The 22,934-nt window shown below is 41.0% G+C and overlaps 1 long non-coding RNA gene across 1 annotated transcript in view; it reads right to left on the bottom strand.

The window, feature by feature from the left end:
* Positions 1–22,934, bottom strand: part of LOC122216042 — a 92,371-nt gene that overhangs the window by 12,430 nt on the left and 57,007 nt on the right. The window contains exon 2 of the long non-coding RNA XR_006200668.1: positions 19,993–20,084. This is a non-coding gene — a long non-coding RNA (uncharacterized LOC122216042). The remainder of the gene's footprint in view (positions 1–19,992; positions 20,085–22,934) is intronic.

Here is a 22,934-nt window from a genome sequence, read left to right as displayed (position 1 = left end):
ACCCTCCCCCAGAGGATCTGAGTGGGTCAAAGCTGCAGTTCCTCAGAAGGGAGGGGTGGGAGGGAGGGGCCGACATGGCAGAGAGGTAGGGGAATCCAAAGTTCCCTCATCTCTCAAACAAAGCCATGTTGAGGCCAAAGGACTTTGAACCCTAAGAGTCTGGGAGAAAAAGAAGCAGAGTTGCTTCCAGGGACCCACCAGGACAACCTGATGGCCATTAGTAGGGCAGCTTCAGAGAATAGACAGCCGCTCACAGTGGAGGTGGAACCCGCCTACACCAAACTACACTCCTCTGCGCCTGGTACTTGTGTATCTACTGGAGCAGGATTGACACCAACAACCAGACAGCCCCTCCTCCAGACCTGTGCTGTTGCATTGCCTGTTTAATTCTCAGACAATTCTTATTATATAGATATATTCCTCCTTCCTTTTCTCCTTCTTAGCTCTTCCCTCCTCTAGTCTGGTTACTCTGGTTGTTGGTTTGTTTAAGCATACACATTTAATCCATTCTTGATACATGTTCTATACCTCCTTCTTTATTTTCCTTACTGTCTCTCTGGAGTAAGCTGTATAGTTTCTTTGGTCAATTTTATTTTCTTTTCTTTTTCCCCACCTCCTTCTTTATTTTCCTTTCTCTCTCTCTGGATTAGCCGTGTAGTTTCTCTGCCTGGTCAATTTTTATTTCTTCTTTTTCCCCACCCCCTGGAAATTCTCTCTTTGTGTGGGATAAGGCCTCTTCTATCAGCACTGGCTCCACTCTGTTGTTTACTTGCAGCTGGTGTTTCTGGTTTTTTGTTTTTTGTTTTTTTGTTTATGTGTCTGCCTGTTTTTTTTTTTTCTGTTTGTTTTTTGTTTGTTTGCTTGTCTGTTTGTTTTCCTTTCCAGGGCTACTTCAATGAACAAATCAAAGCACACCTGGTGGGGAGTCCAAAACATCACTAGAGTAGGGAGATAAAGTAACCAAAGTCACAACAACAGAGAGCAAGTAACACTCTCCAAAAAAAACATCCTGAAGGGCCAGGCCCTGGACAGTATATGACCCCTCTTTAATATAGTAGAGCTCGCAGGTGCAGGGCACATAACAAGCTTTTAAACACATAAGGGACAGAAAACTAGCCAAAATGACAAAACGGAAGAAATCTCAAAAGAAATTCCATAAAGAAATGACAGCCAAAGAATTGCTCAAAACAGATATAGACAATACAACTGAACAGGAATTTAGAACAATAGTCATAAGATTAATCACTGGGCTTGAAAAAAGCATAGAAGACAGCAGAGAATCTATTGGTGCAGAGATCAAGGAACTAAAAAATAGTCATAATGAATTAAAAAATGCTGTAAATGAGATGAAAAATAAACTAGAGGCAGTGACAATGAGAATTGAAGAGGCAGAGGGTAGAATAGGTGAAACAGAATATAAAATTATGGAAAAAGATGAAGTTGAGAAACAGAGATAAGAAATTCTGGATCACAAGGGGAGAATTAGAGAACTAAGTGATTCAATGAAATGGAACAATATCCATATCATAGGAGTTACAGAAGAAGAAGAGAGAAAGAGGCTGAAGGTGTGCTTGAACAAATCATAGCTGAGAACTTCTCCAATCTGGGTAAGGAAACAGACATTGAAATCCAGGAGGCACAGAGAAGTCCCTTCAGATATAATTGAATTGATCTTCTGCACAACATATCATAGTGAAACTGGCAAAATACAAAGATAAAGAGAGAATTCTGAAAGCAGCTAGGGATAAATGGGCCTTAACCTACAAGGGTAGACACATAAGAGTAGTAGCAGACCTATCTACTGAAACTTGGCAGGCCAGAAAGGAGTGGCAGGAAATTTTCAACGTGATGAACAGGAAAAATATGCAAGAATCCTTTATCCAGCAAGCTTGTCATTCAGAATAGAAGGAGAGATAAAGGTTTTCCCAAAGAACAAAAACTGAAGGAATTCATCACCACTAAACCAGCCCTACAAGAGATCCTAAGGGGGATTCTGTGAATGAAATGTTGCAAGGACCACAAAGGACCAGAGACATCACAAGCATGAAATCTACAGATAACACAATGACTCTAAACCCATATCTTTCAATAATAACACTGAATGTAAATGGACTAAATGCTCCAATCAAAAGACATAGGGTATCAGAATGAATTAAAAAAAAAAAAAAAAGACCCATCTATTTTCTGTCTACAAGAGACCCATTTTAGACCTTTGGATTGGATTGGAAGTGAGGGGATGGAGAACCATCTATCATGCTACTGGGGGTCAAAAGAAAGCTGGAGTAGACATACTTATATCAGACAAATTAGATTTTAAACTAAAGGCTGTAACAAGAGATGAAGAAGGGCATTATATTGTAATTACAGGGTCTATCCATCAGGAAGAGCTAACAACTATAAATGTCTATGCATTGAATTTGGAACACCCAAATATATTAAACAATCACAAGCATAAGCAATCTTATTGGCAAGAATGTGATAATTACAGGGCACTTTAATACTCCACTTATAGCAAAGGACAGATTATCTAGACAGAAAATCAATAAAGAAACAATGGCCCTGAATGATACACTGGACCAGATGGACTAGACAGATATATTTAGAACTTTTCATCCTAAAGCAGCAGAATACACATTCTTCTTGAGTGCACATGGGACATTCTCCAAGATAGATCACATACTGGGTCACAAAACAGCTCTCAATAAAAATGAAACAACTGAGATCATACCATGCACACTTTCAGATCACAATGACATGAAAATTGAAATCAATCACAGGAAAAAGTTTGGAAAACCTCTAAATGCATGGAGGTTAAAGAAAATCCTACTAAAGAATGAATGGGTCAACCAGGCAATTAAAGAAGAAATTTAAAAGTACATTGAAACAAATGAAAAGGAAAAAACAATAATCCAAACCCTTTGGGATGCAGCAAAGGCAGTCCTGAGAGGAAAATACATTGCAATCCAGGTCTATCTCAAGAAACAAGAAAAATCCCAAATACAAAATCTAACAGCACATCTAAAGGAACTAGAAGCAGAACAAACAAAGAAACCCCAAACCCAGCAGAAGAAGAGAAATAATAAAGATCAGAACAGAAGTAAACAATATAGAATCCAAAAATACAGTATAACAGATCAGTGAAATGAAGAGTTGATTTTTTGAAAAAATAAACAAAATTGATAAACCCCTAGCCAGACTATTCAAGAAGAAAAGAGAGAGGACCCAAATAGGTAAAATTACAAATGAAAATGGATTAATCACAAACAATACCTCAGATATACAAGCAATTATCAGAGAATACTATGAAAAATTATATGCCAACAAACTGGACAACCTGGAAGAAATGGACAAATTCCTAGACACCCACATACTACCAAAACTCAAATGGGAAGAAATAGAATATTTGAACAGACCCATAACTAGTGAAGAAATTGAATTAGTTATCAAAAAATCTCCCAAGAAATAAGAGTCCTAGACCAGATGGCTCCCCTGGAGAATTCTACCAGACATTTAAAGCAGAGTTAATACCTATCCTTCTCAAGCTATTCCAAAAAATAGAAAGGGAAGGAAAACTTCTGGACTCATTCTATGAAGCCAGCATTACCTTGATTCCCAAACCAGACAGAGACTCCACAAAAAAAAAAAAAAAAAGGAGAATTACAGGCTAATAGCCCTGATTAACATGGATGCAAAAATTCTCAACAAGACACTAGCAAATTGAATTCAACAGCATATAAAAAGAATTATTCACCATGATCAGCCCTGCACTGCAGGGCTGGTTCAATATTTGCAAATCAATCAATATGATACATCACATTAATAAAAGAAAGGATAAGAACCATATGATCCTGTCAATAGATGCAGAAAAAGCATTTGACAAAATACAGCATCCTTTCTTCATAAAAACCCTCAAGAAAGTAGGGATAGAAGGAACATACTTAAAGTTCATAAAAGCCATAAATGAAAAGCCCACAGCTATTATCATCCTCAATGGGGAAAAACAGAGACTTGCCCCTGAGATCAGGAACACAACAGGGATGTCCACTCTTATCATTGTTGTCTAACATAGTGTTGGAAATCCTCGCATCAGCAACCAGACAACAAAATGAAATCAAAGGCATCAAAATTGGCAAAGAAGAAGTCAAATTTTCACTTTTTGCAGATGACATGATATTACACATGGAAAAACCCAAAAGACTGCTAGAACTGATACATGAATTCAGCAAAGTTCAGGGTACAATATCAATTTACAGAAATCAAATGCATTTTTATGCAACAGAAAGAGAATTAAAGAAACTTATCCCATTTACAATTGCACCAAGAACCATAAAATACCTAGGAATAACCTAACCAAAGATTCAAAACATCTGTATGCTGAAAATTATAGAAAGTTTATGGAGGAAATTGAAGAAGACACAAAGAAATGGAAAAACATTCCATGCTCCTGGATTGGAAGAATAAATATTGTTAAAATGTCAATACTACCCAAAGCAATCTACACATTCAATGCAATCCCAATCAAAATTGCACCAGCATTCTTCTCAAAACTAGAACAAACAATCCTAAAACTTGTATGAAACCACTAAAGGCCCCCAATAGCCAAAGTAATATTGAAGAAGAAAACCAAAGCAGGAGGCATCACAATCCCAGACTTCAAGCTATAGTACAAAGCTGTAATCATCAAGACAGTATGGTACTGGCACAAAAACAGACACATAGACCAATGGAATAGAATAGAGAACCCAGAATTGGACCCACAAATGCACGGCCAACTAATCTTTGACAAAGCAGGAAAGAACATCCAATGGAAAAAAGATAGTCTCTTTAGCAAATGGTGCCAGGAGAACTGGACAGCAATGTGCAGAAGAATGAAACTAGACCACTTTCTTATACCATACACAAAAATAAACTCAAAATGGATGAAAGACCTAAATGTGAGACAGGAAACCATCAAAATCCTGAGAAGAAAGCAGGAAACAACTTCTTTGACCTCAGCCACAGCAATTTCTTACTCGACACATCTACAAAGGCAAGGGAACTAAAAGCAAAAATGAACTATGGGACCTCATCAAGATTAAAAGCTTCTGCACTGCAAAGGAAACCATCAACAGAACTAAAAGACAACCAGCGGAATGGGAAAAGATATTTGCAAATGACATATCAGATAAAGGGTTAGTATCCAAAATCTATGAAGAACTTACAAAACTCAACACCCAAAAAACAAATAATCCAGTGAAGAAATGGGCAGAAGACATGAATAGACACTTATCCAAAGAAGACATCCAGATGGCCAACAGACACATGAAAAGATGCTCGATGTCAATCCTCATCAGGGAAATACAAATCAAAATACCACTGAGATACCACCTCATGTCTGCCAGAGTGGCTAAAATGAACAAATCAGGAAACTACAGACACTCATGAGGATGTGGAGAAACGGGAATCCTCTTGCACTGTTGGTGGGATGCAAACTGGTGTAGCTGCTCTGGAAAACAGTGTGGGGTTCCTCAAAAATTTAAAAATAGAACTACCCTACAACCCAGCAATAGCACTACTAGGAATTTACCCAAGGGATACAGGAGTGCTGATGCATAAGGGCACTTGTACCCCAGTGTTTATCACAGCACTTTCAACAATAGCCAAATTATGGAAAGAACCCAAATGTCCATCAACTGATGAATGGTTTATATATACAATGTAATACTATTTGGCAATAAGAAAGAATGAAATCATGCCATTTGCAGCAACATGGATGGAACTGGAAGGTATTATGCTGAGTGAAATAAGTCAGTCTCAGAAAGACAGCTATCATATGTTTTCACTCATATGTGGATCTTGAGAAACTTAACAGAAGACCATGAGGGAAGGGAGGGGGAAAAGTAGTTACAAACAGAGAGGAAGGGAGGCAAACCACAAGAGACTTTTAAATGCAAAGAACAAACTTGAGGGTGGGCGGGGACAGAGGGAAAACGGGTGATGGGCATTGAGGAAGGCACTTGCTGGGAGGAGCACTGGGGGTTTTATGTAAGCCAATCTGACAATAAATTATATTAAAAACATAAAAAAAATTTTTAAAAATTTAAAAAATAAAGAATGTGACACCCTTTTCAACTATAACATTGTATTAAAATCACAGCTTAAAATAATAGTACTGTTTGGATTTGGATCAAGTGTATGTTTCCCACCAAAGTCCCCCACCCATTTTGATTTGACCCTCTTGAAGGCTTTGAAGGTAAGACAAGTTCACAGATGAGAAAACGAAGGACCAAGATATTCAGTGTTTGTCCAGAGTCACTCAGCAGGCTAGTTACAGATGGGAATAAGATCCCAGACATCAGGACCCATTGAATAAGTAAGTGGTGTTGGCCTTCTCCAATTACACAACAAATTATCTCTAAACCTAATGACAGACCTTAAAACTATTAGTACTGAATTAAAGCCTGAGGCTAACACAGGATCAGCACCACCAGCCAGCAGCACCACCATCTCTAGCTGCTGCAACAATGTAACCTTCCATCAGAACAGCCCTGACCTTCCTGAACTATCTTCAGCAGGTGTCAACAAGGAAGGAAACCAGATGCTGCTCACCATGTACTTGGAGAGAGTAGCTGAGCCTCCTTTAAACTTTTCTGCTTCATGCATAGAGAAGAAATGGTTAAACTTTGAGTCCCCGTGGAGACATTATCTGAATACCTTGGAACCATTTGCCATTCACATCCTCATTAGATAGAAACATTGCAAACACTTTTAGGGTTTGGTGGGAGGAAACATCCTAGTGCAACAGTCTCATCACAAAGGAACATTAGCGTTTCTGGTTGTCCAAAGTCAGGAACAGCTGTAGCCAGTATCAAATTACAGGAATGGGTTTTAATTCCTAAATGGCAAGCCTGTTACTTAGAATAAAGATAAACAAACTCTGTGTGTGCACACAGATAAACATAGAGCTGTGGACTATACACCTCTACATACATGCATCTGGTGAAGTTAAATCACAGTTTTTCCTTACATTAGTTTTGTCTCCTGGCTAATGCCCATGATATAATCAGAAAATCAGCAACAAGTTCAAGCTTAACCAACAGTTCTTAATTACATGAGGACTTTCTTCAGAACATATTGTTTTAATACCACTCCAGATAAAGGATAAATAATATCAAGTTCTCGGTTTTATATAGGAATCGAAGGTAACATTTGTCAAGTGGGGTCCATAGACCCCTGCTTCATAATCAGTCAGTGTGGCTATTAAAATTGCAGGTAATTGGGCTCCAGCCCAGTCTATTGAATCAGAATAACTAGGGTTGAGTCCCAGAAAACAAAATTTTAACAGGCATCTGGGGGATTCTCCTGGATCTAAGGAAGAGCTGGGAAAAGACAGAAAAGGTCAAGGTTCAAGGTCAGCCCTGCCAAGGCCTGTGCCTCTAAGAGCCAGTCTTGTTGATCCTATAGAAGCCCTTTCCCCATCATCAAGTGGAGCCCAGGCATGGTCTGGCTCCCCTGCAGCTGGCCTCTAACTTGGGGGTGACAATTTTTAGCCCCTACATACCTCCATGCACATCAGACTACAAATGTCCCAACCTGCTCTGTTAGGGTGTCTGTCAAGCCACCAGTCCAGGCTGTCCTTAGACCTCAACTTTCCCACAGGAAAGCTCTTGACCTTCTACCATAACCTCTGCCAGCCTGTCCTCTGACTGGACTCCACATTTGGTTTCCCCCGTATCACCCTTTGTCAGCTGATGGGAGATCATGGGAGAGACATCAGTTGCTGTGTGTGGGTATTGTCATTATGAGGATGCCATGACCAATATCTGGACAGATCTTATAAAGGCTTCTTCCTATGTGAAAGAGGTGGGAGTTCACCTATAGGCTAAGTCACTGTTGGCTTTAATTAGTTGGGGATGTGATGAACTGGCTCTTAAACTGGAAGACTGAACCCTCAGGAAAATGGCAAAAAGGTGATAAGGTGGCTGTGGAGGAAGGTAATGAATTGGTATTTCCAAGTGAAGAGAAACAAGGATCTGGGCATGGGGAACTCATGCCTGCAAGATTGTGCCAATCCTCTCCCTCCTTATTATTCCCTAGACCCTGTACCTGTGCCCCCTACACACACACACACACACACACACACACAGCTCAAATGTACATTAAAATTATCAGGAAGGATCACAAGATGGACCTGAAAATCTTGAGTACAAACTATTTAGGGCAGGATCATAAATCTGAAGTACGTCAACTATTCCTATGTGTTGTCTCCTAATATTTAGTAGTGCTTAAAAATGCCATCTGCTTCAGCTGTTCTAAGAGAATCAAGATACAGGATTGTTATTCTCTTGGGAAATATGTCCTTTCAGGCCATGTATAAGTCAAACTTCAAACCTGAATTATGAGTGTATCCATTCTTGGGTAGGTAATTTAAGTCAGGGATGGAGGAGAGGAAGATACACTCCTGAGGCTAGCAAGGTGCTGCCAGCAATAACTGAATTACAATAACCCAAAAGGAAATGTGAAATACACCAGGCAGGATTCAGGCTTCCAAAAAAAAAATTTTTTTTTCTGCTTAATAAAAAGGAACAAGGAATGAAGCAGCAGGTTGGAGGAGAAGTGTGTGTCATGGTAAGTCTACTAGTTTTTGTTTATTTGTTTGTTTATATATAAATAATGTATTTATTTGAGAGAGAAAGAGAGAGTGGGGGGAGGGGCAGAGAGAGGGGGAAAGAAAGAATCCCAGGCAGGCTTCACACTGTCAGTGCAGAACCTCATGAGGGGCTCGATCTCATGAACCGTGTAATCATGACCTGAGCTGAAATCAAGAGTTGGACACTTAACTGACTGAGCCACCCAGGTGTCCCTGGTTTTGTTCAATAAAAGAGGCAAATTCACTTCTACTCTGATTTTTAAAAAGAGCCAGTTTATTGAGAGCTAATAAGGTGTCGTATTTTTCTAAACCTTTTCATATATCATCTCTTGTAATACATGCAAAAAACTCTGGGAAGTAGGTGTTATTATATTGATTCACAGATAAGAATATTGAGCCTCACAGAGATTTAAGGAAAATAAGCCTAACATCAAACATGTAGTAAGTGGCAAAATCAAAATTCAATCCAAGGTCTGATTCTCAAATGTGTTCACCTTCAGCAATGTTATACGGCTCTACCAGGCACATACTTAACCGAGAGAACCAACCAGAATCACTGCTTCCCAGAAGTACTGATGCCACCCTTGGGCCTGTAAATCAGGCTGTTTGGACACTGACAGCAGCCAAGCTGGATAGGTGATGGTCTAAAGGCCTTGGACCTCCTAGCCTGCACCGCTGACTCTTGCTGACTCGGTCAATATTCCTGGTACCACCCTGTGTTTGCTGGCACTTGATACCAATCTACCTGTCAACCCCACAGAACATCCTATCATGCTAAGAGGCCAGGATGGGCTGTTTATGACACATAAGGTGGTTTTGCCTAAAACAAAGCTTGAAATTCTTCCATGAATTCAAACCTACATATATGATCACATTCTCCAACTTCTCTAAAATCACAACTAACAGAAAATTTGCTATTGCAAAGCTTGAATGCTGGGTTGGTTGATTTTGTTTAAAAAGAGAGCCAATGGTGTGCAGCTGGGCTGTCTATGGCAGCATGTCTTTCTAGAAAGTCAGCCAAGACTACGTGGAAGTGAAGAAGCAAACATGCATTGACCCATCTGAATTCCTAACCGCATGTTCCAAAGTGAAGCACTATTCTACCAGAGAATCTGCATTAAAATTCACCTTTCTTTGCCTCAAAACTACAGTGATTTCTTGCTTTGGCTGAGAAAGGTTGTGTTTGACCAAAACAATTTGCTGCACATTTGCAGGAACCACCTAAATAGCCACTAATCCATATGCCAGGTATCAATGCACTCACTATGTAGGAGACAAGAGATGTATTTCTACACTGAGACCATACTGCACACTCATCCCATATTGAGATCCTTTACCTTCAGCAAACCACCAAAAGACTGTGGACCTGATGATCACATGGGGCTCCATAGCAGAGCCCCTCTGTGTGCTACTTACCATGACTCACTCTGTTTCCCATGTTCAGGTGAGTGCGATTTGCAGTTATAAGCTTCATAGTTAGATCGCATTAGGTGTAGTAGCCTTGGAAATGAATACACAGGAAAGCAGAGGAGTATGCATGGCCTCAGGAGGTGAACTATCCTGGATATGTCACTCATGAGACCACCTCTCCTAGCTTCCCCTCCAGCTAAAGCTGCCTGAGCCCCTGCTCTAGGCAAGTGGTGCTAAGGCTGACTTTGCACAAAGGCAACCACTGATTGTGCTAGAGACCAAAGGGCAGCACATTAGCATTCTTTTTAGTGGTCTTTAGTATGGGCTGACACAAGACTCTGCCCAACCAGAGACAGTAGTGATTAGCTGATTCACACGATGAAATTTCTCATCAATTCAACTTGGAAATACATAGAAAACTGGTCATGGTGGTAGCACACACATATACTCCAGCAAGTATGTGGGTCCCGTTTACAAGATGACACCAGAGTATATGACTCTAGATATGAGCAACTTGGAGCCTCACTAGAGCCTTCCAGCTCTTGAACACATCTCAATCTTCATAAGATCTAGCAAGGTGACTGCCCTAGTTTTTATATTCTTATTGTCCTTCTCTATAACCTTACATTAAATACCCCCATTACGAGAGGTAATTTGGAAAGGAACTTTGGAAAAAGCTTTACACTATGTCTTCCTATTGACAGATTCACAAAGTTCAACAGTATATTAAATCCTTCCAAAAAAAACAAAATAAAACAAAACAAAAAAAGTCTTTTACCTTTAACTAACATTCCCCCCCACCAAAAAAAAAAATTGTTCATACTCCCCATCCCCTTTTCTTTCTCAGAATAACTATCAGTATCTTGGGAAACTGATAGAAATCCTTCCTAAAATAATTGGCACTTTTACAGATAATACCAGCCTGTCAGTTGAAGGGAGACATCAGTTCTAAAGAAAACTTCTAGAGAAAGGTGGGAATGAAAAGAACTCTTTGGACTGGAGAGCTATGGATGGGCCAAGCATGGCAGAAAAAGGAAAGCACATGAGCAGAGGCGCAAACACAAAGACAAGCACCACTAAGGGGCAGAAGCAAGGGAAGAGGGAGAGTCAACTTCTGGGGCAAGTGGAGTGAAAGAGGGTGTATTCAAGCCTTGCCATTAGTGCTACCATTATGTCCCCAATTCATCAAACAATAGTCTTTTAATACAGCTATGACAGCCCTTAATTTGTTTTAGTCTGTATTCATGTCCCTGTTATTGTTTTAAATTTGCTGGGGATAATTTTAAACTAATCTTCTAATCTTTTTCCAAGAGCTCTCATCAATAACAACTGAAAGGATGATGAAAATAACTCTCTGTGTAGAACAAACTAAGTCAAATTACTGTGGGGAGTAAATTACTCTAACAGAGATATAATGTCAATGCCATCATTTATAAAAGATTTGTTGCCAAATGCTATCTCAATTCAAAATATGCTGGGGTTGTAGCCTGGTCTTTTGCCAGAGTATCTGGGGAGAAGAAAAATCTGTGAGGCCTGGAATTGGGTCTCCACTGGCCCAGCCTGTGTTGTAGGAAACACACGGAAGAATGAAGGAAGTGAGGTCCTGCACAGGCGAGGGAAGCCCTAGCTCTCCTCCAATCGCATCTCTGTTCTATAAACCCAGTCACCCTCCAGCTCAGTTCAGCCCCTGCCCCTGAAATGATCCCCTTCCGAGCCCATTCAGCCCTTGGAGAAGGGAGCTAATGCTGAGAGGTGAGGACCACGCAGCAAATAGATTCCACGGCCATCGGTGGACAGAGACTGTACTCAGGCTGGGAATGGCTTCCCACAGGCACTGCAAGCGTTTTCCCCACCACAGCCTCCTGGGCCCCAGACACAGCAGTTGGTGGAGAGCCACCAGCAAGGCAACATCTGCCTGAGAGGTACAGCAGCAGAGCAGTATAGAGAGTAAATACTAGGAGACACCTTAGAAATCATGCATTTCATTCCCCTAAATTTGCAGATGGGAAACTGAGGAGACCCAGAGATGATCAGCAATTTGCCCAAGGTCACACAAGCTAATTAAGGCTAGGAACAGAGTTTTGCCTAGAGCTGAGAAGATTTCCCACCCATACTGCTCAAAAATCCCAGCTTGATTGCCAGGCTTGCTTTCACTTCCTATTTTGGTCCCAAATTGTCATTTTAAATCAAAGCACTCCCCTGCCCTAGTGAAGGCCCACTGGACAGTCAGTTTAACATCTCTCAATGAGACTGAGGGCCTCAACCTGGCAGGACTTGACAAGCTGGTCACAGTGACCGACTGTGGCAGCAGTGACACAGGCTGTTAACAGGAGCAGACAGGAGCAGGTAACAAGGAGTTACAATGGAGAAAGCTCCTGGCAGGTGGGGTGGGGAGGGGGATGCTGAGCTCCTGCTGAGAACCTGTATGCTTGTGATGAAGAGCCCTGCACAACAGGGCAGTGACTCACAGGAGCCCAGTTCCCTGAAAGCCCCCAGCAAGGAGGGTTAGGATTTCATTCATTCATTCATTCATTCAATCATCCATTCATTCATTCTTTCATTTGCTCACTCATTCACGTTAAGCACCAGAGATCATCTTGGGGTTGATAAATCCAAAGAGGGAGCTGGGGTGGGGGAGTGGGGAAAGGAGGTGTTACTCCAGCTACAAAGCCAAAAATCAGTTCAAATCAAGATGTAACCTAGAGGTGAGAGTGCCAATGCAAAGACCACCAGCCAAGGCAGCCTCTGTGCTTGGAAAGACCCACCAAGCAGACGAGGATCCTCCTCCCCATCATCCCTGACTAGTTTTGCTTGTCCCAGAGGCCCAAGAAGACACTGGAGGGTGACAGGAAAGACCCCTCAAAGGTATGAGTTTTTCCCTTAGTACTTGCAAAGCATCCGACCTTGACTAGAATTAATAAGTTCCTAAAACAAGACTTACTTCCTCCCAGGAATGGGACAGAAACAGAAAACTTGAAGTGCAAACATATTTCAGAGCCCCAATCAGAAGAAATATTACTTAACAATATAAGGTAGTCACTGCCCTCTAGAAGATTAAAGTCCATTGGGCAGGTAGGTGGGGAGACTATAAGATGGGGACCTGAACAAAGCCAGCAAGAGGGCACTGGCCAGCCAGGGAGCAGGGGAGGCAGGGGCTAAAGGAATTCAGGGAAGGAGATAGCCCCTTGTGCTGCTTCAGTTCCTACCCAATTCAACTCTTCCCAGCCCTCAGAACACTTTCCACTTATATGCAGGACTGTCCACATTTCGATGTCACTTTATAGTTTAGCAAGTACTGCACAAGCAGCATCTCATCCGATCCTCACAAAAGCCTGGTATGTTGGCTAGAGAGCTCACTCTAACCCATTTCATCTCAAGAAATGGAGGCACAGGAAGGCCAAGGATACACCAGTGGTGTGCTGGCTAGTGAAGGGTAAAAGTAATGTTCAGAGGGCAATGTTCAGTTGCCCAGAATCCTACTCTTCCTCCCCTGAAAGCATTTCCCCCAAACAGTCCACAGAGCAGTGTCACTCAGAATTATGGGCCCCCACACCTTGCCATATTCTCAGTCAACAAAACCGAGGCTTTAAGATTTCCAGTAATCAAGATTTTTAAGATTGCCTAACATATATTGAGTTTCTATTATATGCCAGGTACAATGCTAGCTATATTTGTCTGCAATTCTGTGAGACCAGGTTTTGCTGCTGTTCTTTTTTTTTTAAGTTTATTTATTTTGAGAGGGAGAGAGAGAGCATGATCAGGGAAGGGGCAGAGACAGAGAGAGGGGAAAGAGAATCCAAGTAGGTTCCGTGTTCAGTGCAGAGCCCAGTGCAGGACTCAAACCCACAAACCATGAGACTGTGACCTGAGCTGAAATCAAGAGTTGGACGCTTAACTGACTGAGCCACCGAGGCACCCCTGTTCTTTGTTTTTAAATCACTGTTATACATATTAGATAGCTGAGACTTGGACAATGAAAGGTGGGTTTATGGTCATGCCATTGTATCAGAGCAAGAATTCTAACCCATGTGTCCCAATCTTTAATTCTCTGTTTCCTAAAAAAAAAAAAAAAAAAAAAAAAAAAAATGCTATTAGCCAGACATCTATTTATAGAATATTTCAAGTGAACTGAGTTGTTCTTGGTAGTATGATGGGATGTATGGGTTTGGAGGTTGCCTCATTTCTGCCCTCTGCTACTCGTCATCTGAAGCACCACAAAGACTTCCCCCACTCCCCTTCACAAAGGACACCAGTTCATACACAGGCATCTGTGCACACGAGCATGCACACACACACACACACACACACACACACACAAGCATGTGAGAAGGGAACAGTTTCTGAAATCAAAACCTTCCTGAGTCCCTTTGGGACTTCCTGCCTACGTCAGAATGAAGGAGGGCATCTCACAACATGTTTTTCAGTGCTTCATTTTCAAGCATACACACTACACGGTGTGTAAGTGCCATGTGATCAAAGGAAAGGCCTTTGATCAAATCTCAACTGGAAGAAAAAAAACATCTCATGGCTTATTTTAATTTTTTTTTTTTTAACGTTTTATTTATTTTTGAGACAGAGAGAGACAGAGCATGAATGGGGGAGGGGCAGAGAGAGAGGGAGACACAGAATTGGAAGCAGGCTCCAGGCTCTGAGCCATCAGCCCAGAGCCTGACGCGGGGCTCGAACTCACGGACCGCGAGATCGTGACCTGAGCCGAAGTCGGCCGCCTAACCGACTGAGCCACCCAGGCGCCCCTCATGGCTTATTTTAAATGAAGTCGGATTATGTCAAAATTATGAGCCTATCACAGGAGAATCTTGAGTAAACAATTAATTTTTTTCTGGCCTTCTGGTTTACCAAAATTTTTTTTAAAAATAGGAAAAAGCAAATGCTGAGACACCTAACTTGCCTACAAAGAATGAATTAACTAAATGAACTTTAGATATCCAGAGGAGGAAGTATGTAGCCATGGAGTCAGAAAAATATAGGTTCTGATCCCAGCTCTGCCATTTACCAGATACCAGATACCATTTATTTCGGAGTGTGACCCTGGGGGTATTGACCTCTGAGCCTGTTTCCTCATCTTGATTGTGGGAATGTCAATGCCATGAGATTGTTAAGGGAATTAAAGGACAAAACTATGTATAATATGTGATACATTGCAGGTATCTAATGTTGGTCTCTCCCCATTGAGGAGTCCTGAAATGCTTACGCCTAACATCTTCACTCCCAAACTCAGAAAGTTTGTCCCAACCAGTGTTTCTTCATTCTGACTGCAATTGGAATGACTTGGAAAGTTCTGAAAAATCCAGTCACCCAGACCCTACTCCAAATGAATTAAAACAAAATCTTCAGAGGGGAGACCCAGGCATAAGAATTTTTTTAATAGCTCCCAAGATGATTCCAATGCACAGCCAACGTTAACCACCATTCCCTGGATTCCTATTCCTGTACAGTAAAGACTTTGCCAGAAAGTTACACTGTCTTCCTAAATGAGCCTAAAATAAGCTTTCCTCAAAGATTTTACTTCCATAGAAATGCCTAGAGAAGCTGCCCATCACCTCTGTGATCCCCCATCCCTCTGAACACTCAACCCTCTCCTCAAGGCTCCCATCATAGCCCCTCCCTTCAGCTCAGGAAAAGCTAGGTTGCAGATCATTTGCACAATAGTGGTAATTAGCAGCTGGGTTATTTCCCAAACCATTGGTCATTTTAGTCCCGAGGTCTCACAATGCAATCTATAAAAGGGTTTTTGACATGTCAAGGTTGATGAAGTCATCATAACTGAAGTTCTCTCTATTTTGCCTCAGAAATCACACCCAGGAAGTAAGCACCTAGAAGTCATTCTCTGTTTCTGGAAGTTTCTATCCTGGGTAGATAAGACAAGGGCTTTGAACTGTCAGTTTCACCCAATAGTAGGGGTTCCCAGGGAGGGAAAGCCTGCAACCTTTTTAGCTTAAAGCAGAATGCTAAGGCAGCTAAAACAATGGCTTGATCTTATAGAAACTAATTGCTCATGGCAAAGAGCAACACTTTTTTTACCACGTTCCCATACTTCAATAATATGCGTGTGCTAAGCACTTTTCATCATCTCATTTATTCTCAACACAACCCTATCGGGTGAATACTCACATCACGCATACATTAAAAAAAAAGAAATGAATACCCAGAGAGATAATTTATATTACCAAGATGGAAGTAAATCATAGGTAGAAATGAAACTTGAACCTAGGTCACAGAGATACCAACACCTAATCTTTAACTGAATACTACCCCACAGTGCCAGCCACTGACTGACCCATAGTCCCAATCAGCCTTCATGCTAACTGATTGGAGGGGTGGGTCCTAGGTCCTAACAGAATCCAAGCTAGGTAAAGTGACCAGATCACTGTAACCATTCCTACTGTTGGGAAAACAATCCAAAAAAATAATCTTGCTTCTGCTATTAGTCAAGGTCCTAGCATGAAACAATTCTACCCAGATGTTTAAAATGAGGAGAACTTAATGAAAGGACTGCCCTCAGAGGAATGAGCAGAGTTAGAGAACCAAAGGGATGTCAAGCTCCCAGGAATGAATAACAGGAGGAAGCCATTCCTACCCCGAATCCTGAAGGGACAAAGGGAGAGGTAAGACTTACTGTAGCCTGATGGAAGGATAGCCACCAGCAACAGCTGTGGTCACCAGGGACACAGCCATGCCCAGACCTTTGGTACCCAGCAGAGAGGGAGCTGGTAAGAAAGCCCAACTTTTCCCTCTCTCATACTCCCAGCTGGTGCCTCCCTCTGGTCAAACCCAACCAAAGCCAACCAGGAAGAAAGCCTGGATCAGGCAGCCCAAAAAGGTCAGGTTCCTGGGGCAGAGAATATAGCAGGGAAGGGAGTGCATGGTCTGAACTAGGGGTGGGGACAAGAGGAGAATAATCCAAGTGAAGATAAATATGTAGGTTTACTGGGATAATTATACACACTGTAAAATAATTCCTCATTTTTCAAAAAGGACTTCTTGGGGTACCTGGGTGGCTCAGTCAGTTAAGCCTCTGACTCTTGATCTCAGCTCAGGTCTTGATCTCATGGGAGTGAATTCAAACCTTGAGTTGGGCTCCATGCCACACATGGAACCTACTTAAGAAAAAAAAGGGATTTATTTAAAACGTCTTTCCTAAGAACAGTAACTGTGGCTTAAGTTTTCACTGCTAAGTTCTTTACAGAGGTATTAGTATGAGTCTCAGTTCAGGTCAAGGGTGCAAGATATACTATACCTTTTTATTTTCTATGAACTAATTTAAACTTTTATTTTGGATGGCAGGATGGCAGGAAACTTCACCTCAGTTGTCTTTTGGGCTTTGCCAACCCAAGAGACCACAGTACTAGGTGCCAAGGTATTAGGGCCTTCTGGCCTAGGTACCTGTACACACAGGCTCCCTCAAGAACATCCACTGTCCTAGTTAATGTAGCCTTACAGAACCATCAGTGCTTCACTCCATCTTCAGAGGCACCATGGATAGGCCTGGACCCCTCCGCCAAAACAGGGGAACCCAACTACAGCCTCCCATACCTGTAGCCATTATTCTCAAGGGCTTTGTCAGGAAGTAGAATGTGGGTCTCTACAAAACCTCTCAATAAATTTGGAAAATCTCCTTTTAGTCAGAGGAAAGCCTCCCTTCCTCTTGCTTTCTCCAACCTCTTTGTTTTTTCCACCATTCCTCTTCTCTCTTCTACCTTCTCTCTAACCTCTATGTTCTCTGATGGGCTTCGGTTTTTAAAAACAAAATTTGGAGAGTCCCTGCAGGCTACTTCTCCTTCCCTTCTCACCACCTAGCTCCTCTAGGACACTGCACTGTGCTTCAATGGGTTAGAGACAGAAGGTAGAAATCTATACAGGAAAAGACATAAATTAATACCTCACAATGTGATCCAGCTACACATAGATTTCTCCAAACTTGAAGACAACATATGCCCTGTTTTTACTAATGAGGCTCAGAGCAATTATTTGCCCAAGGCTCCACAGCAGACAAGGATGCGCTAAATCCTCATCCACCTCCAAAGCCTACCTCCTAAACAGTTTGCCAGAGATGGCAAACAGATTTTACTTCTAGACCCACTCCTCTTGGCTGATATGACAACCTAGAAGCTGTGTTGAGAAGGATTGGGATTCCATAACTAGCTCATTGGGAAACAGTGCCATTATTGATTGCCAAAGACAATCTGTGAGTACAGCAGGTATATGTATTTTGTATCCATTTACTAGAAATCAAGCCATTTCTTATATACAATAAAATGAAATTTAAAATTGCTTTGAATTTTTTTTAAAAAAATCACTTTATACAAAATTAAAGGGACACATCTATCCTGTGCAATGTATCACCAGGGCCAGGAAGAGAGCCCATCAGGAGGATCTCCTAAAAATCAAGAATCAATACTTCTTTTAATATTTAATTGCATCCTTCTTTTATTTAAAAGGTAGAAGAAGGCTGCCATTACTCCTGCCTGATATAATTTCCACTAGGATAACCCTAGAAATTAACTTGTAGAGCCTGTTATCTCTCTTCCTTCTTACTTCCCCTCCTCATCTCCAACCAATCACCTACCCCAAGGAAAGCAAATCAGCAAAGCATGGATTATTTCATTACATTTTTTCTTTCATTCTCCTTTCCACAACTCTTTAATGTTCCTCCTTTGAGCACTGTGGGTGTGTTGCTTTTCCTTGATTTATGTGGAACTGGGATCTTTGTCAGTTTAATTAAGAAAAAATTACACTGCTGTATAGGCTTGTCAACTTAATTTTCAGGATTTGTCTTGTTTTACATTGTAAACCTTGGGGACAATTTGTCCTGTCTTTAATCAACACTTGAAGGTTTGTTTTCTTTTTTTTTTTTCTTTCTAAAAAATTGTTTGTTTGTTTGTTTGTTTTCAAGCACAATGTGGCAAAAATGTTTCACATTTTCCCTTGTTTCATAACCTGTACTATCATGTTTATAATCACTTTGCTTTGAAGAAAAAGATAAAGTGTTTGTGTTTTTATTAGAGGAAGCAGATTAAGCATAATATAGTCGAGTTCAAAGAGTACTAAACAAAGAGTCAAATGATCTGGTTCCAGCATAGTCTCCCCCAATTTTCCGGATTGGGTTAGATATTCACATGTCTTCTTTTTTCTGTAAAATGAGTGTAACTTCACAGGTAAGTATGAAGCCCATGCTCACTTTGGAATTTATGGATCCTGTGTTAATGCTCTTTGGTTGCAAGCAAAATTACTCTGGCTAATGTATATAAAAAATTGAATGGAGCCTGAGATCACTTACAAAATTGCAGAAGGAAGTGAACTGTCAGGCCTAGGGAAGACACAAACCAAAGAAGTGCTGGAAATCTCAACCACAGAATTTGCAGATCTTCACTCAAGGGCATTACCATGCATGAGGTGATTGCACTCTGACAGCCTTCCATCCTCCTGTACCTTGGCTCAAATTTAGAAGCTCCAGGAGACAGAATTCAATCGGCCCAATTTATTCCTGGAGTGAGGGTGTAGGATACTATTTGGAAGACCAGCCTGGAACAGTGTCAGGGACACAACAGTTATTACCATAAGAGGGACGAGAAGGAGGTCAGGAAAGCATAATATGCAGGTAAAAATAAACTGCTACCTTGGTCCACTGCTTGGTAGTTCCCCAGGACACAAACACATACACACATACACATGCACACACACTATTCTCTAGGTCCAGAACTCCCGGAAAAATCCATCATGACCATATCTCTGTGGTCTGCACTAAGAGATTAAGTGATAAACAATCCCAAATAACCTGAGAGGAAGATAGAACATTAAAGAAAAACTTTTTAAATAGATTTTACAGTAAGTAAGGAGATGCACGGAAAGGCATCCCCCCAGCTGGCCATAAAACTACAGCTGGTGTTTATGGCTCACCGCCACCTGTAATACCCACATCATGTTCCTCTGACCTTTGACAAGAAGCTCTGACAGAACCAGCTGAGGTTCTGCTATCACAGGAGGAGTGAGTCTTCTAGGGGATCTGAGCCTTCAATGGTCTTTCCTGTAGAGGAATACAACAATTACACATTAACATAGACCACTTGTCATGCCATAGTAAGGCTTCCTTAGAGTAAAATCATTTTCTTTATGCAGTAGCCACCTGACTTCTCTTTGATAATCAAGGTGAGTCACTCCAGTCAATTCTATCACCACCTTTTCCTGTCCCCAAATAGTGTGAGGAGCCTAACATGCTCTGGTGGCAGTCTCAACTTCCAATTCTGTGAACCCATTCCTGCCCCTGGTGAAAGAATCTTGTATTTGGTTACCAAGACCTGTAAACCAGCGGAAGCCAGATTCCCAGAAATAGAGACCAAAATTCAGAAAGCACTATATAAAATCATTAAATCCTTCTCCCTCACTGGGTGAACAATAATGAAGGATGAGAATTAGGCAGATAAGAGTAACAAAACCTCGAATAACAATGGCTTAAGCAAGACAGGAGTACATTTTCCTCAGGTAAAGGCCCAGGTGGGTGGCCCAAGGTTATTAAGGCATTCCATAGCTACTCTGATGGATATCATCATCCTCTATCATGTCTAATAGGCTCTGATGGTCTAGTAGATTGATCTGGTCCAAGCCAAGTCAATATATCTCAATTCTAACCAGTAAACAAGAGAAAGAAGGAGAAGAGAAAATCCCCTCCTGGAAGTTACACTAATTACTCATGTCATATTTGCTAGATTTTACTCACATGATCCCACTGAGCTACAAGGGAGCTAGAAAATGAAATCTTTATTCTGAAGAGCCATGGGATTTGCAAAAAATCAGGAGTGCTATTTCTCTAGAAGAAAGGAAGAAAAGATATTAGAGGATAACCAATGGTCTCTGCCATAGAAAATGAATGGGAATTACCAATTTTCTCCCCTAGGAAACGGGTGGCAGTGTATGTTCTAGAGCAGTGTGGAGATCCTCGTTCTCCAAATGCCCAATATCCTCTTGGGGATCCTCATCTTAGCTATCTAGATACTATGCCTTCCCAAACAATGTTCTAACTTGCCAGAGCCCTGGAAAAGACATAAATCCACCAGTACTGTAATCCAACAACCGTAAAATCTATCTCTGTGTTTCATTTTCAACATTCCCATCCCTGTTGAGTTAACAAACAACAAAAGATTCTTTCATCATAATCGCCTAAAAGCTACAGATTTAATTTCCTGTTTCGTGGTAAGAATTGTGAGATAGGAGCTTGTCAGAAGAGTTATCAGAAGAAACCGCCTTGGATGCAGACTGACATTCACCATTCCCTTGGATGAGTCCATGACAGCAGCTATCTTACCCACTCCCCCAGAGCTTCATCCTCAAAGAGCATGCAGTCCCAAGAAAACAGTGTTGGTAATCTGAGTAGCTCTCTTATCATTTAATACCATGAGTTATAGTTACCATCCTAAAGTAAAGAGGAGGAAGAAGTTGAATTCCCTTTTGCTCCACCTTGACCCAATAACCAAGTTCAAGTGCCCCATATGTCTTTTGCTTGCAACCCTCTTGCTGGTAGTAATTTTGACATCAGTTTAAGTGTTATAAAGGAGTGTTGGTTGGGAGATAATATCCTTTAAGGCTCATGCCATCAACCTCCATATCTCTCTATCCTCTTTATACCACCATTTTCTGACCTCCAAATCATCTCCTCATTCACTGAAGATTTAGACAACTGCAGGCCTCCTGAAATGGATGCAAAATTGTGTGTGTGTGGTTTATTATATTTTTTTCCTTAAGAGAGGGTCTATACTTTTTTATGTTATTTTCAAGGGACCCCATAACCTCCCCCAAAGATAGTTAAGAATAACTTTTTCAGATATTAAAATTGCCCCTAGTGTTTGTCACATGTGGAATCATACTCTAGGGTCTTACTCTCAGTTCACAGCCTCCCATCTTTCCATCTACTTTCCTTAGTTACTCCTCTGATGGTTGAGTCTATCACCTCTTTAAAGTTTCACTTTAATCCCTTTCACCTTAAATTCCATGATCCATTCTTTCAACAACTTTTCATTCATTTGTCAATTCTTTCAATCAGTGTTTACTGAGCAAGTACTATTTGTTGGGCACACAAAGGTAAACAACACAGATAGTTCCTGCCCTAATAGAGAATACTTTCTGATGAGAGAAAGGAAAAGAAAAAAAGCAAAGAAATAAGTAACTCCAAATTTGTGATTAGTGGAATGAAAGCAAACAAGAGCTAAGCAAAAGAAAATCAGGAGAACCTACTTTAAATAGTGTGGTAGACAAAATTATCGTTCCCCCAAAATGTCTACATCTTAATCTCTGGACCCTATGAATGTGTTAAGTTACATCTCTAAAGGGAATTAAGATTACAGATGGAATTAATATTGCTAATCAGATGACCTTAAAATGTGGAGATTATCCTAACATAATTACAAGAGTTTTTAAAGGTGGAAGAGAGAATTAGGATAACCAAAGAATGGCAGCATGAGAAGGACTTGACCCACTGCTTCTTGTCTTAAAGATGGAGGAAGGGGTCATGAGCCAAGGAAACTTAGGTGGCCTATAGAAGTTGAAGAAGGAAAACAAATGCATTCTCCAGAAGAAACTCAGCCCTGCCAAACCCTGACCTTGAGGACTGTAAGATAATAAATCTGCATTGTTTAAACTTCTAATTTTGTGGTGATTTGTTATGGCACCAATAGAAAAGTAATATAGATGGAGTGGACAGAAAAAGTCTTTCTAAGGAAGTGGTATTTAAAGTAGAACCAAAAAATGTGTAAATGCCATGAGATGGAGAAAAAGTGTACCAGGAAGAGGGAAGGATATGTGAAAAAGCCTTGAAGTTGGAAAGAGCTTAGTGTGTTTGCCAACCCAAAAGTAGAACTATGTTGCTAAAGTTCAAAGACTGAGG

Source organism: Panthera leo, chromosome A3, assembly GCF_018350215.1.
Source record: "Panthera leo isolate Ple1 chromosome A3, P.leo_Ple1_pat1.1, whole genome shotgun sequence".
NCBI classification, from domain to species: Eukaryota; Metazoa; Chordata; class Mammalia; order Carnivora; family Felidae; genus Panthera; species Panthera leo.
The sequence above is the reverse complement of the archived record's forward strand: the minus strand, read 5'-3'. Positions and strand labels throughout refer to the sequence as shown.